The 12,305-nt window shown below is 38.9% G+C and overlaps 1 protein-coding gene across 1 annotated transcript in view; it reads right to left on the bottom strand.

The window, feature by feature from the left end:
- The window catches only part of RNF141 (ring finger protein 141), a 55,282-nt gene extending 50,104 nt beyond the window's left edge, over window positions 1-5,178 (bottom strand). Inside the window, exon 1 of the mRNA XM_012654421.1 lies at window positions 5,127-5,178. The gene's annotated coding sequence lies outside the window, so the exon portion shown is untranslated. The remainder of the gene's footprint in view (window positions 1-5,126) is intronic.
- Between the last annotated feature and the right edge of the window lie 7,127 nt (window positions 5,179-12,305).

Here is a 12,305-nt window from a genome sequence, read left to right as displayed (position 1 = left end):
TATTTTTATTTTTAAAATGAATGTATTTAAAATATCAAAGAATAAAAATAAGTTTCAACAAAATAATCCTCCCAGATTGACTGGCATAATTAGAACATAAGTAAGCCATAAGGGCTAAATTGACAGCTGCTATGCTCATGATTTAGTTCTAACCCCTCCCTTCCCCGACTGGTGCCACTACTGCATGACACCGGCTGGCGAGGGTTTATGGGGGTCAAGTATCCTAGTCTGTTATCAGCTTTTGACAATGGTGCATTGTGTTTCTGTTTGAGGTAAATTTGTGAATTGTTGCACAGCCTGACAGTTTTTTAAAAATTTTACCTGCTTAACTACCCATCATGTCAAAGAAGACTAAGAGAATACCGAAGGAAGAAAACAGATTTTTTAATGAGGATTGGAACTTGCAATATTATCTTGTTTCTGCTAAAGAAATATCAACAGAAATTCAATGCTCATCAGCACTGTAACACTCATAAGGACCACAAATATTTTAAATTAGAGGGAGAGGCACATAAGGTTGTATTGCAGAAATTAAAAGATGAAAAGCAAAAGCAAAGACAATTCTTTGAAGCAGCAATGAAATCTGGAAATAATGCCACTGAAGCAACTTATAAAGCAGCTCATATACTCAGGGAAAAAGGGAAGCCATTCAATGATGTAGATATTGTGAAAGAATGCACTGCAGAAGTCATAGGATGCTTATAGACCCTGATAACGTTTCAAAGTACAAACAACTGCATCTTTCAAGGAGAACCATAACAGATTAGCAGCATGAATTAGCCTTCAACTTAACAACTTCATGCAATACTTCAAAAGGTAAATATATGTTATTCGATCACTTTGGATGAATCAACTGATACTACTGACTCAGCACAGGTTTTATACTTCATTGGGGTGATAACAGAAGATTTCTTTGCTACGAAGAGTTGCTGGCTTTGGGCACTCTTACGAACACAACATGGGGAATAGATATCTTCAACAACTTTCTGGATAAATATCATGAAGTTGAACTGAATTTGGTAAATTTAGTGAATGTATGTACAGATGGTGCAACTTCCATGGCAGGAAAACATGAAGGGTTTATTGCACAGGTAAAAAAAAAAAAAAAAAAAAAAATTAACAGATTCAGATACTGTCATTCATTTTCATTGTATCTTGCATCGGCAAAATTTCTGTGCTAAAGATACTATTTTAAGTGACACTTTGCAACAAGTTATAAGTATTGTCAACTATATTCCTCCAAATGCACCAGGGCATCATTGGTTTCATAACATGCTAAACTTGAACAATGAGGTATTGTGTGGATTTGCCATATCATTCTAAAGTGTGTTGGCTATCGCAGGGACAAGCTTTCGCCAAAATTTTATCTCTGGGAGAACAGATAGTTAAATTTTATGAAGATTAGAATCAGCCATGTGACTTATTGAAAGAAGATTTCTACAGGAATGTAGCATTTCTATGTGATATCATGTCAAATCAAAATGGCTTCAATATTTCTTTGCAGGGTAAAACTAAGTCTATATATGAAATGTGGCAAAAAATCCAAGCATTTTGAAAAAAGCTTTTTTCAAAACACTTCTTCTTCAAAAGGAAATTTCAGATGAACATTTTTCCCAGTTAACAAAGGTCACTGATGAGCAGGATAATATATGCAAACCACTTGAAGAATAGGCAGCTGTTACAGACGTATTAATTGCAGAATACAATGAAAGGTTCACAGACTTTGAGAATCATGACATCATGCTCAAATTAGTATTTCAGCCTCACCTGGTTGATTATCACAAAGGCACCTAAAGAACTACACATGTAATTGATTGAGCTCTCAGTAGATGACACTTTAAAGTCATTGTTTGATGCTAAGAAAGATCCAATTGAAATACAGAAAAATGCAGAATACCCACACATTTGGTGACATGCCTGAAATATGCTTTCTTGCTTTTCAACCACTTACTGCTGTGAATCTATATTCTCCTCCCTAACCCAAATCAAGACGCCTAAGCTTAAGGTCACAAATGACTGATACCCATCTAGAGGATCAAGTGAAACCGCAGACCTCCATGCTGCAACCAAATATTCAAATGCTTTCCAACAAAAAGCAGACATAACAAAGTTATTAAAAGGTTAACTTTAACAAATGGTTCTCATTTTTTGAAATTATTAAGTACACAGTAGTTAGATTTTTACAAAATAATTTACGTTTTTAAGTATATCTAATTGAAGTTTCTTGAATGCAGCCTTATTTGATTACAGCTAAATTATCCGGCCTTCAAACATGAAAAGGTTCCCCACCCCTAATCTAGAGACTACCCAAGAGCACCTGAACAGTGGGTTCTCAACCTGGCTCAGGAGGGAGGGGCTGGAATTTACAGTTTATTTTGAAAACCATAAAATATTGATAAATATTAACATCCACCACTATGTGGATGTTAAAATAAATAAAAATATGACTGTGATCTATACAACATAAAACCACAAGTAAAGAATGCATGTTCATAAAAACTTTTGAGGCCATCCTCTAGCCACCGGCCACATTTTTTTCAGTGTCCTTGTTTGGTGACTGCACATCCTTCTGTCATAGCTTATAACATCTGTTAAGTCATTTGACCGTCCCTCTCTGTGAACTTCTTGAGGAGAGCAGCTGTAGTCTCTCTTCTGGCAGATATACAGGCACACAATGTTTACGGAATGAATGTAGTAAATATTGTGGACAGTCTTTAGTATTCTTTTGATTTTTGTTAATTTTTTCAGTTATCTATTAGTACTAACTTGGAGAGAAGCAGAAGTTAAAAATATAAACAAAAGAAAAATGTAAAATTGTGAAAACTTATCATTAAATTAATGCTTATATAAATTGGGAAACATTCGTTATTTGATATTAACAAAATACCTCTCTAGATCATGGAACAGTATTGCAATAGGAACATAATTTGTAAACCACTGGCATAAAATTCAGCAAAAAAATCTCTGGTCAAGATTTCTCAAAGAACTAGTGGCTCTCATACTCTTGTGCCACCTATAACACACTCCTTTTTAGCAAGATAAAAATGTGCTTTTAAAAAGCATTTGAAGGATTTTCTAAATAAAGAACTATTATTTTGAAACTCACAAGAACATCAAGGATTCCAAAAATGCCACATTCTCTAGTGGGTGGTACAATTGATCACTTTTTACTAACAAATGAATTGTTGCAATTCAAATATTCCTTATACAAATATAAAAATCACACCATGGGTAATTAGCAAAACCCCCCCAAACGAATAAAACATACAAAAGAATACCTAAAAACCTAAACCATAATCCATTCATAAAAGGATTAAAGCAAAATTGAAAATTCTGAAAGTGCAACAAGAAGACTAAATGACAAGTACTGTACTGTAGTATTTAGAAAACCCCCCTGAAACCTGTTCTCCATCAAATTCTGCATCATCTTCACTTAGAAATACTGAATTGAAATAATCATTGACTGTTTTGTCAACTTTAACACAGGCAATAAATACCAAGTGCCACTGACTAGATCCCTAAGGATACTATTTACTTTATTACTCACTGCTTACTCAAACTCTAGATCTGTAAGCAGATATCAGGTATTTTTCAAAACAAGACATTAACAGTTGTAACAGATACATAGTGAAACAATTAGGCCAGTCAGAGTCACTATAGAGTCTGGAATGCTTGTTCTGGGCTTAAAGACTTTAATTAGAAAAAAAAATTACAGAAAGAAAAACTACAAAAGGATAGAGTACTAGGAGATTAAAAATATGGATTTCTAACAGTACCAGTGTGTTTACTAAATACATTTCATACTTGGAAAAAATACACTAGAATTCTCTCTGGACCTTCCTTGCCTTTCTGGGAGGGGAAGGGGAAGGGGAAGGAATGTGTTAGTATTTAGCCATGAACCAAGAAGCACCAGGCTACACTCATTAAATATAAAACTCACACCAAATGACAAAGAATTAACATATTTTTGAAAAATACAACTATGTTCTGGAGAAAAATATTTAGAAACTGAAGCTAGACAACTTGAAAGGAGAAAACTATACTATTTTTGAGTTCTGAATTCAGGAAGCATCACTTCTCAGAGGGGTGACTTCAATATAGAAGCGACGAAGTTAAGATGGTTGGTCCGTGGCAGCTCATGCCCCAGACAAAATTCTGAATGACTGGAGCTCAATTCATAGCAAGAAGAATAGGCAGAGGGGAGTGAAAACGAGTAACTTTGTGCTGAAGATGTAAGAGTTATAAACAATTGAAAGTGTTCCGGCAACTTTATAAATACGACAGAGCAAAGACCTAAATCATTTGGCACCGTGAAAAAGGGCAGGGTAGGAATACAGAAGTATACTGCCATATTAACAAGGGGGCTGGGGATTAATTTCAATAATAATCGTAAATCCACATTTTGTAATACGAGACAACTGAAGGAATAACTTCCAAAGCTAACAAAGAAGGCTCCTCTGTTCCTTCTGTGTAATCAATACACTTATTAGTAGCAAGAAAACTTTTTTTCCCCCCTCAGCCAGGTCTCAAGGTAGCAGCTGGTTTTTGACAAGGAAAAGGGATTTGGGAGGGTAGCAGCCTAGGCTAATTCAGAAATGTGGGGCTGGCTAAGTAGATTGACTTAGCCATTTCTGAGCTGTCGTCCCAGGCACAGATTTTCTTGACTGGAGCGTCCAGCACCGTGGGGACGCAACGTCGCAGGCCACCTTCGCGTTAGCTCTTCCTTCAACGCCTCGGCCCCTCCTCAAGCGCACCTGGACTTTTAGCCAACAGCTAATTCCCGTGGCCGACTGACTGCGCCGGCGGCAATATTCAAAAAACCGTTCTGGGCTCGAGAAGGAAAAACTCTCCAGGTCTCCCAGAACTACCCCAAAAGCGAGACAGGCCACCTCCACCCCGGGTAACTGGAAACCGCCAGGCTGGGGGGACGGAAGCCCACAGAAGGGCCCCTCCCAAGCGAGTCCTGAGCCCTAAGCCGAGGCCTGGAAAGGGCGGCAGGGCCGGGCCTATCTCCCCTCTGAAGCCGGCCTGGTAGCCGAGGCCTAGTCGGGGCTTCTACTCCCAGCCCCGGGGTCGGAGAGCTACTAGGAAGGGAAACAGCGAAAGGACAGCGCTGCGGAGCTCACCCGAGGCTCAAGGCATCGCCCACCCGGCGGCACCAGCACCGCTTCCGCCAGCCGCTCAGAGCCGCAAGCGGCCGCTGCTCTCTCCGTGACCCGGTCGCACCTCAGTGACGCAAGCCCCGCCCCCGCCGCGTTGCCTGGAGACGGTGCCGGAAAGTTCCTCTCTAGAACCCCTACCGACTCAGGCTTCGCTACTCGTGTGGACGTTCGATCCCCAATGGCCATCTGAGAACGGAGAGGTGGCGGCAAAGGCCAAGGAGTGGGCTGTGCCCAAGTGGCTGCGGGAGAGGTGTCGCCTGGCAGGCTCCTAGAGTAGGGGCTCCATGGTTCTCCTGGCGCCATCTCCAGAGCGGAAAATCGAGCGCCCAGCTGGCGACAGATGCCACACTGCGAGCCCCTACGTGGGCAACGGTTGGTTTCCAAGCCACCACTTACCAGGCCTCGAACCTCCCACTGATCATAGCTTCACTCGTAAAATGAAGCCGATTGTGCTCACCTAGCTGGGTTGTTAAGCATAAAAGAGAATGTATTGAAAGTAACTAACAAAGGGTTCAAAACGGTAAGCTTTAATAAATGATAGTTATTATTATTATTATGAATACAAGTTGGTGATATTATTGCTTTTCAGGATGTCTGAGTCAATAATTGTTGTCCATGACACATCTGTTGTGCGCCAAAGACTGCACTAGGCACTTCACAGGCATGGCTCTTGTTTAAGTATTAATAGTTTGCTCAAAGACACACAGCCAGTAAACAGCAGAACAAGGATTTAAATCTAGGTTTAGATAACACTATTGCCTCTGTGCTTAGCAGCTAAATGAAACGGCTTCTTATGCTTCTTAATGTTTGAATACCCATCCTTCACCTGTCATTTGTAGATTTACCCTGTGAAGAACTAATTCTGCCCTCTAATAATAGATAATATTTTTTGACCATTTATTATATGTCAAACCTTGTTCTAAGGACTTTAAGGTATTAATTTATTATATTTAATCCTCACAGCAATCCTGTGAGTAGGTATTATTAATACTCTAATTTTACAGATGAAGAAACAGGCTTAGAAAAGTCAATTAACTTTTCCAAGGTCAAACAACCAAAAAGGAGAAGAGACAGATTTAAACCCAAGCCAACTGAACTCTGAGCCTGTGCTTTTAACTGTTATTTTAAACTGGCTCAGTAATATGGCAAGACTTCATCACGGCTTCCACCTGTGCACCTTGCAGGTTTGTGCACCATTTTCTCCCTGACAACCAGCACAGTCCCTGGCACATAGTAGTTGTTCAATATTTGAACTTAAAAAAAATTTTTTTTTTTTTTGTAGAGACGAGAGTCTATGTTTCCTAGGCTGGTACCAAACTCCTGGCCTCAAGTGATCCTCCTGTCTCTGCAATATTTAAATACTTAATGAATATTTGAACACTGGAAAAGTGAAAAGCTTAAAATGAAGTATAAATAATGATTTGGTAAATTCCAAAAATTAAGTAATTAAATTCAAAAAGTTCCTATAGTTCAGCCTAATATGAGCCTGGAAATCAGGAATATTTCTCTGTAAAAATTGCCTTCAATTAAACATTATATTGGAGGTTCTAGTCAGTGAAATAAGACAAAGAGATAAGGCATCCAGGTTGGAAAGGAAGATGTAACACTGAATTTATTTGCATAAGAAAATACCGTGGAATACTACAAAAAAGCAATTAGAATGAATAAATGAGGTTAGCAAAAGTGGGATACAAAGTTAATATACAAAAATCTGTTGTATTTTTACATACGAGCAATGAACAATTGGAAATTGAAATTTAAAAAATAACATTTGGCAGCCAAAAAAAAAAAGAAAGAGAAAAAAAGAAAAGAAATACTTGGAAAATCTGACCAAAGGTGTGAAGGACATGTATACTGAAAACTATAAAACACTGTTGAGAGAAATTAAAGAAGGCCTAAATAGAGATATATCATGTTCATGGATCAAAAGATTCAATATTTTTAAGTTACCATTTCTGTCTAAATTGGTCTTTAGAGTCAAGGAAAGTCCAATAAAAATGCTAGCAAGTTCTTTTTGTGGAAATTGCCAAGCTGATTCTAGAATTGTATGGAAATGGAAAGGACTGTGGGAATATATGAGGAAGACTCTGAGTGGCTATGGATTGTAAACATCTTTAACTTCTGTGTGTAATTCATAAAGTTGAAAGAAATATCTAAAAATCATCGGTCCAACATTCTTCCTCTACAGGTGAGGAACCTGAGATCCAAAAATGAGAAATTATTTACCTAAGGACTAAAGAGCAAGTTAATTAAACTGGGTGAGGATCCAGATTTCCTGGCCACTAGTCTAGTGCTTTCCCTCAGAATGCATTACTGCTTTTAATTATATCAGTGTAGAGCATAGAGAAACAACTAGTTACCTACAATTAAGATTAAAGCTCCATCATTTTCCAGGATGCTGCACTTTGAGGTTTTTATATCTCATTGATCCCTTCTTTCTGGCAGCTTCTACTCAAGCTTTGTCCTCAACTCTCTGCTCTTATTTTTAAACGTTTGGGGAGCTCACGCACTTATAGCTTCAACTGTCACCTGTCTTTAGATGATTTCCAAATATATATAGCCAATTGTCTTTCACTGGAGTTCCAATCCTGTATTTTCATATTTACATAGAATATCTCCCACAGGATTGACTGTGCACGGTGATGGTGCCTGAACGCAAAAATTTCCTATCAAAATGGCTTCAGAATTCCAGTACATCAGTGCTGGGGTCAGCCAACAGCATCTGCAATAATACTTGGCAGAGATAGCAGAGACTGGAGAATTCGGTGGTTGCTGGAGGAAAAGGCCGCCGTCTCTAGTAGACAAGACATCATGTACGGAAGTATTAATATTATTTACAATATTGACTATTGCTGAAATGATAATCTTCATTGTAGGTAAAAGAATATGCACAGTGGAGTACTCAACTAGGTCTTTTGGTATTCGTGAAGATTTTATTTTCAATTGATTTTGTCTTTCTTTGGTCACAAAAGAATATTTTCAACTTAGCTGAAGGCAAAACCCAAACAAAATAACGAGTAGAGTAACAAAAAAGTCCAGAAGTTCCCAAAATGGGTTCTAATTTTCAGAAAATGATATCATTTAGTGAAGAATTTCAGATTGCCAAGAATGTACCCTATACTTCAAAGACTGAAATAAAAATACGGAGACCAAATAACCAAATTTTTGCCAAAACTTCTTAACTTTGTGGTTTCTGAGGGAGCACAACTTTCTTTGAATTGACCACAGTCCAAGACACACTGCAGTTTCCCTATTAAAATAAATATTAATGACTCACACAGATTAGTCAATGAATGGCCAACTCAGAGAGTTCAAGTACAATAGCCTTTATGCATTCTTCTGCCTTGTTCCCAGCTGCATTCTACACCAAAGAAAGTCTTTGAGGAAGAACAAAATTTAGGTGGGAAGGAATAGTTGGCCTGGAATTGAATGATCTTAGCACCCAATACAGATAACTGGATATAGGTGTGACTTGCAGCTCATGAAATCTCAATGAATATACACATCTATTCATTCAACATTTACTGAGAGCCTACTCTGTATGTGCTAGCTTTACATATATTTACACAAGTGCTAAGAGTGCAAGGAAAAATATGTACACAATTAATGATAATATGGCGTATGATAATGTAGACATGTAAACAAATCGTAAAGAGAGGGGATGAGAAAAATTCATTGATGTGATAGTGGGCAGCCTTCAAAAACGGCTCCCAGTGATCCTCACTTCTTGGTATTCATGTCCTTGTGTAATCCCCTCCCCTTAAGAGTGGGCTAGACATGGTGACTTGCTTCTAATGAATAGAATGTGGCAAAAGTAATAGGATGTCACTTCCAAGATTAGGTCTAAAAGATTATGACTTTTATCTTGCTGGCATACTCCCTCTCTGGCTCTTCTTGCTAGTGTGCTCTGATGAAGCCAAGCTGTTGTATTGTGAGATGTTCCAATGGAGAGTCCACTGGGAAAGAACTGAGGGCAGCCTTTGGCCAACAGCAAACAAGAAACTAAATCCTGTCAACAACCATGTGAGTGAACTTGGAAGTGAATTCTACCCCTTGAGTTGAGCCTTGAGATGACTATAGTTCTGGCTGACACTTGGATTGCAGCTTTGTGAGAGACACTGAAGCAGAGGACCCAGCTACTCTTGCCTGGTTTCCTGACCCACAGCTATGTGAGCTAGTAAATGTTTTTATATGCCATTAAGTTTTGAGATAATTTGTTTTGCAGCAACAGGTAATTAGTACAACTAGAAATAAAAACAAGAGTAATTGAAACAGAAGGAAAAACACTTGCAAAAATAACAGGGTATAGTACAGATAAAATTCAAGAATGGTAAATGATTCTGTGTAGCTACAGCATGAAGCATCCTTGCAGGGATAAATAAGGTTTGAGAAGAATAGTCAAGGCCAAATTGTAAAATGTGTTCAATGTCATTTGCATCCTCAGCGTTCCCTTACAGGAAACAGAAACCTCTCCAACTATTTTAAACAAATAAGTTTAAAAGGAAATTAGGTATTTATAAAATCATCGGAAGGGCTGGAGGAATGATTTCTAGCCCCAGCCGCAGGAATGTCTCCCAGATCAGTATCTCCAAATGGGCCCATTAGGGAAGTTCCTGTCTCTCTCATAATAAGAAAAATGGGGAAGCAGGTGACAGCTACTACTACAGCCACAACTGCCTTCACACCCATGAAGTGAGTGGCTGGGCTTAGAACCATAGTCTGACTGATGCTATGACTGTGATTGACCCTCAACACCTGTGAGGCTATGCTAGATTCTGGAACTTTGCTGCAGAAAAGCCCAGCATCTCTGCGATGTTGCTTGACTGAAGCAATAGCTGAAGAAGCATAAAGTTTGTCCCTCCTCCCTTCTGCCTTCTCACTCATATGGGTGCGTAGCAAATTGGTGGAACCTAATTTGCAACTAGAAGCCTAGCTGTGGGCATTCTGGGAAAAGTTTAGTTTTAGTTTTAGTTTTCCATCCTCTGCAGTTTAGGAAGACACTCATTTAAAATGGTTGCCGAATGCCAACTCGCCATATCCACCTAGTACAGTAAGGTGATTCGACTTGCTTCTGGAAAAAAATGGGGAGCCCTCAAACTCCAAGAAATGACATAATAAGCTCTGTATTGGAGAAAATTCAGTCTGATAGACTGAAAGGAAGGAGGTGTACAGAGCAGTTGTTGAGACTGGAAACAGGGAGAGAAATGGTGTTAGGTGAAAAGTGATGAGAACTTGAGCTCAGGTCTAGGAACTAGCATGGAAAGGTCAGAGGATGTGTAAGAGAAAGCAACTAGAGTTCATTCCAATTCGGTTAATATTTAATGCCACCATTTAAGCTCTATGGCCCTTAATTCATGCATGCTTATGATAGTGCTCCCAGGACTGTATTTTCTTACTGAATTATGGAGTCTAATAATTATAAATCTTTTATTAAGCTCCAGCCTCTGTGGTTCTGGCTTGGAGTGGTGCTAAAGTGAAAGAAACATAGCTCAGCAATGAAAATTAACTTCAAAATAACCCTTTTCTTGCATTTCTCAGAAACCATGAAAGGGATCTAAATACATATACCACAACAAAGTATATAGAAATTTCCTCTCCTCTTCTATCTATGATTCTTCCATCACAGCCTGCAATTACTGAGGCATAAGTCCCCAAACCTCAATACCCAGCCCCGTGCAGTGATTCTTTCTCTTCCCCATTTCCCTCCCTTCCTTGCCTCCTTCTTATTCCTTATTATATAGTTTCACTTAGACTCTCTCCAGCAAGGTAAATCCTTCCTTTTCAGGAACGGGGGATAGTGGGGAAAATTAGACTGGCAATTAGAGGAGTAAAGGTCATGTGTTAATAATTTTTGTCCTGCCACAATTCTCACCGTCAACTGTTAGATATTTTTGTTTTCATTCTTTTACCTCCAAACTAATCTTTCCTCCCAAGTACTCAGCTATCACTTGTATGTTAATGGCTTAAAAATCTTTTATCTTTAACCCTGCCTTTTCCTCATATCTAGAATTTTACCTACCTGTTAGGTACTTCCACCTGGAATTCTGTTTCCAGACCATCAGCAGCACGTAATCAAGCTAAGCTCATTATCTTCTCTCTCAAACGTGTTTCCCTTTTCTTCGTTTCCTAACTTGGCTAGTGAAATCACCATTCATGTATTTGCCCAAGTTGAAAACTTCACTGTCATCTTTGAGTTATTTTCTTTTCTCATCGATTAGCAAGTATTTCCAGTTTTAGTCTCAGCATCATCTCTGGAATCCATCTGCCCATTTGCACTGACATTGCCGTAGTCCAAGCCCTTAGCATTTCACACCTACACTCCACGTCTTACCGTCTCTAATCCCTCTTCTCTCTAGTTCAGCGATTGCCATTCACTGACCTGGGAGCAGCTGGATCGATTCTCTAGGAAGTTTTTTTGCCTTTGTTTGTTTACTTTAATATAGGTCTCTAGGTCTTGAACGTGAAAAAAAAAATTCTGATTCTATCAGGTGGGTATGGGCCTGTGATTTTGAATTTTTTATGAATCTCCTTAGATGAATCCATTGATCAGCTAGGTTTGGTATAATAATTTATTTTTCTTTCTTTTTTTTAAATAGAATTATTTTTTGTAGAGACAGGGTCTTGCATTTTTTCAGTCTGGTCTCGAACTCCTGACCTCAAGCGATCCTCCCCCCTTAGCCTCCCAGAACGTTAGGATTACAGGTGTGAGCCACTGTGCCCAGCCTAACATTTCTTTAGTCCACATTTTATACCACCAGCAGCAGAATCATCTTTCAGAACTCCCCAAATCTTATTATGTTACCTTGGTGATCATAATGCGGTGATGTGTGCCAACCAGAATCTGTCACTTGCACACTTTCCCAGCCTCAGTTTCCTCCATCTTTCCCTACTGCCATGACACCCTAGGTTGCTGCTACAATTTACAATGGGCTGTCTAGGGAGCATTGCTTCCTCTTTCACAACTTTGTGCCTTTGGAAGATCCCAAAGCCCAGACTGTTGTTCTCTCTCATCTTTCCCTGTTAAAAAAAAAAATCTTTTCTATCCTTAAAAGTGTAGCTAAAATACCACCATCTTCATGAAGACTTTGCAGATAAAATAAGTCGGAAGTAGTTTCTCCTGTGAGTTCCCACAGCCTGTGCCTG

Source organism: Propithecus coquereli, unplaced genomic scaffold (genome assembly GCF_000956105.1).
Source record: "Propithecus coquereli isolate 6110/MARCELLA unplaced genomic scaffold, Pcoq_1.0 Scaffold44, whole genome shotgun sequence".
Lineage (NCBI taxonomy): Eukaryota > Metazoa > Chordata > Mammalia > Primates > Indriidae > Propithecus > Propithecus coquereli.
The sequence above is the reverse complement of the archived record's forward strand: the minus strand, read 5'-3'. Positions and strand labels throughout refer to the sequence as shown.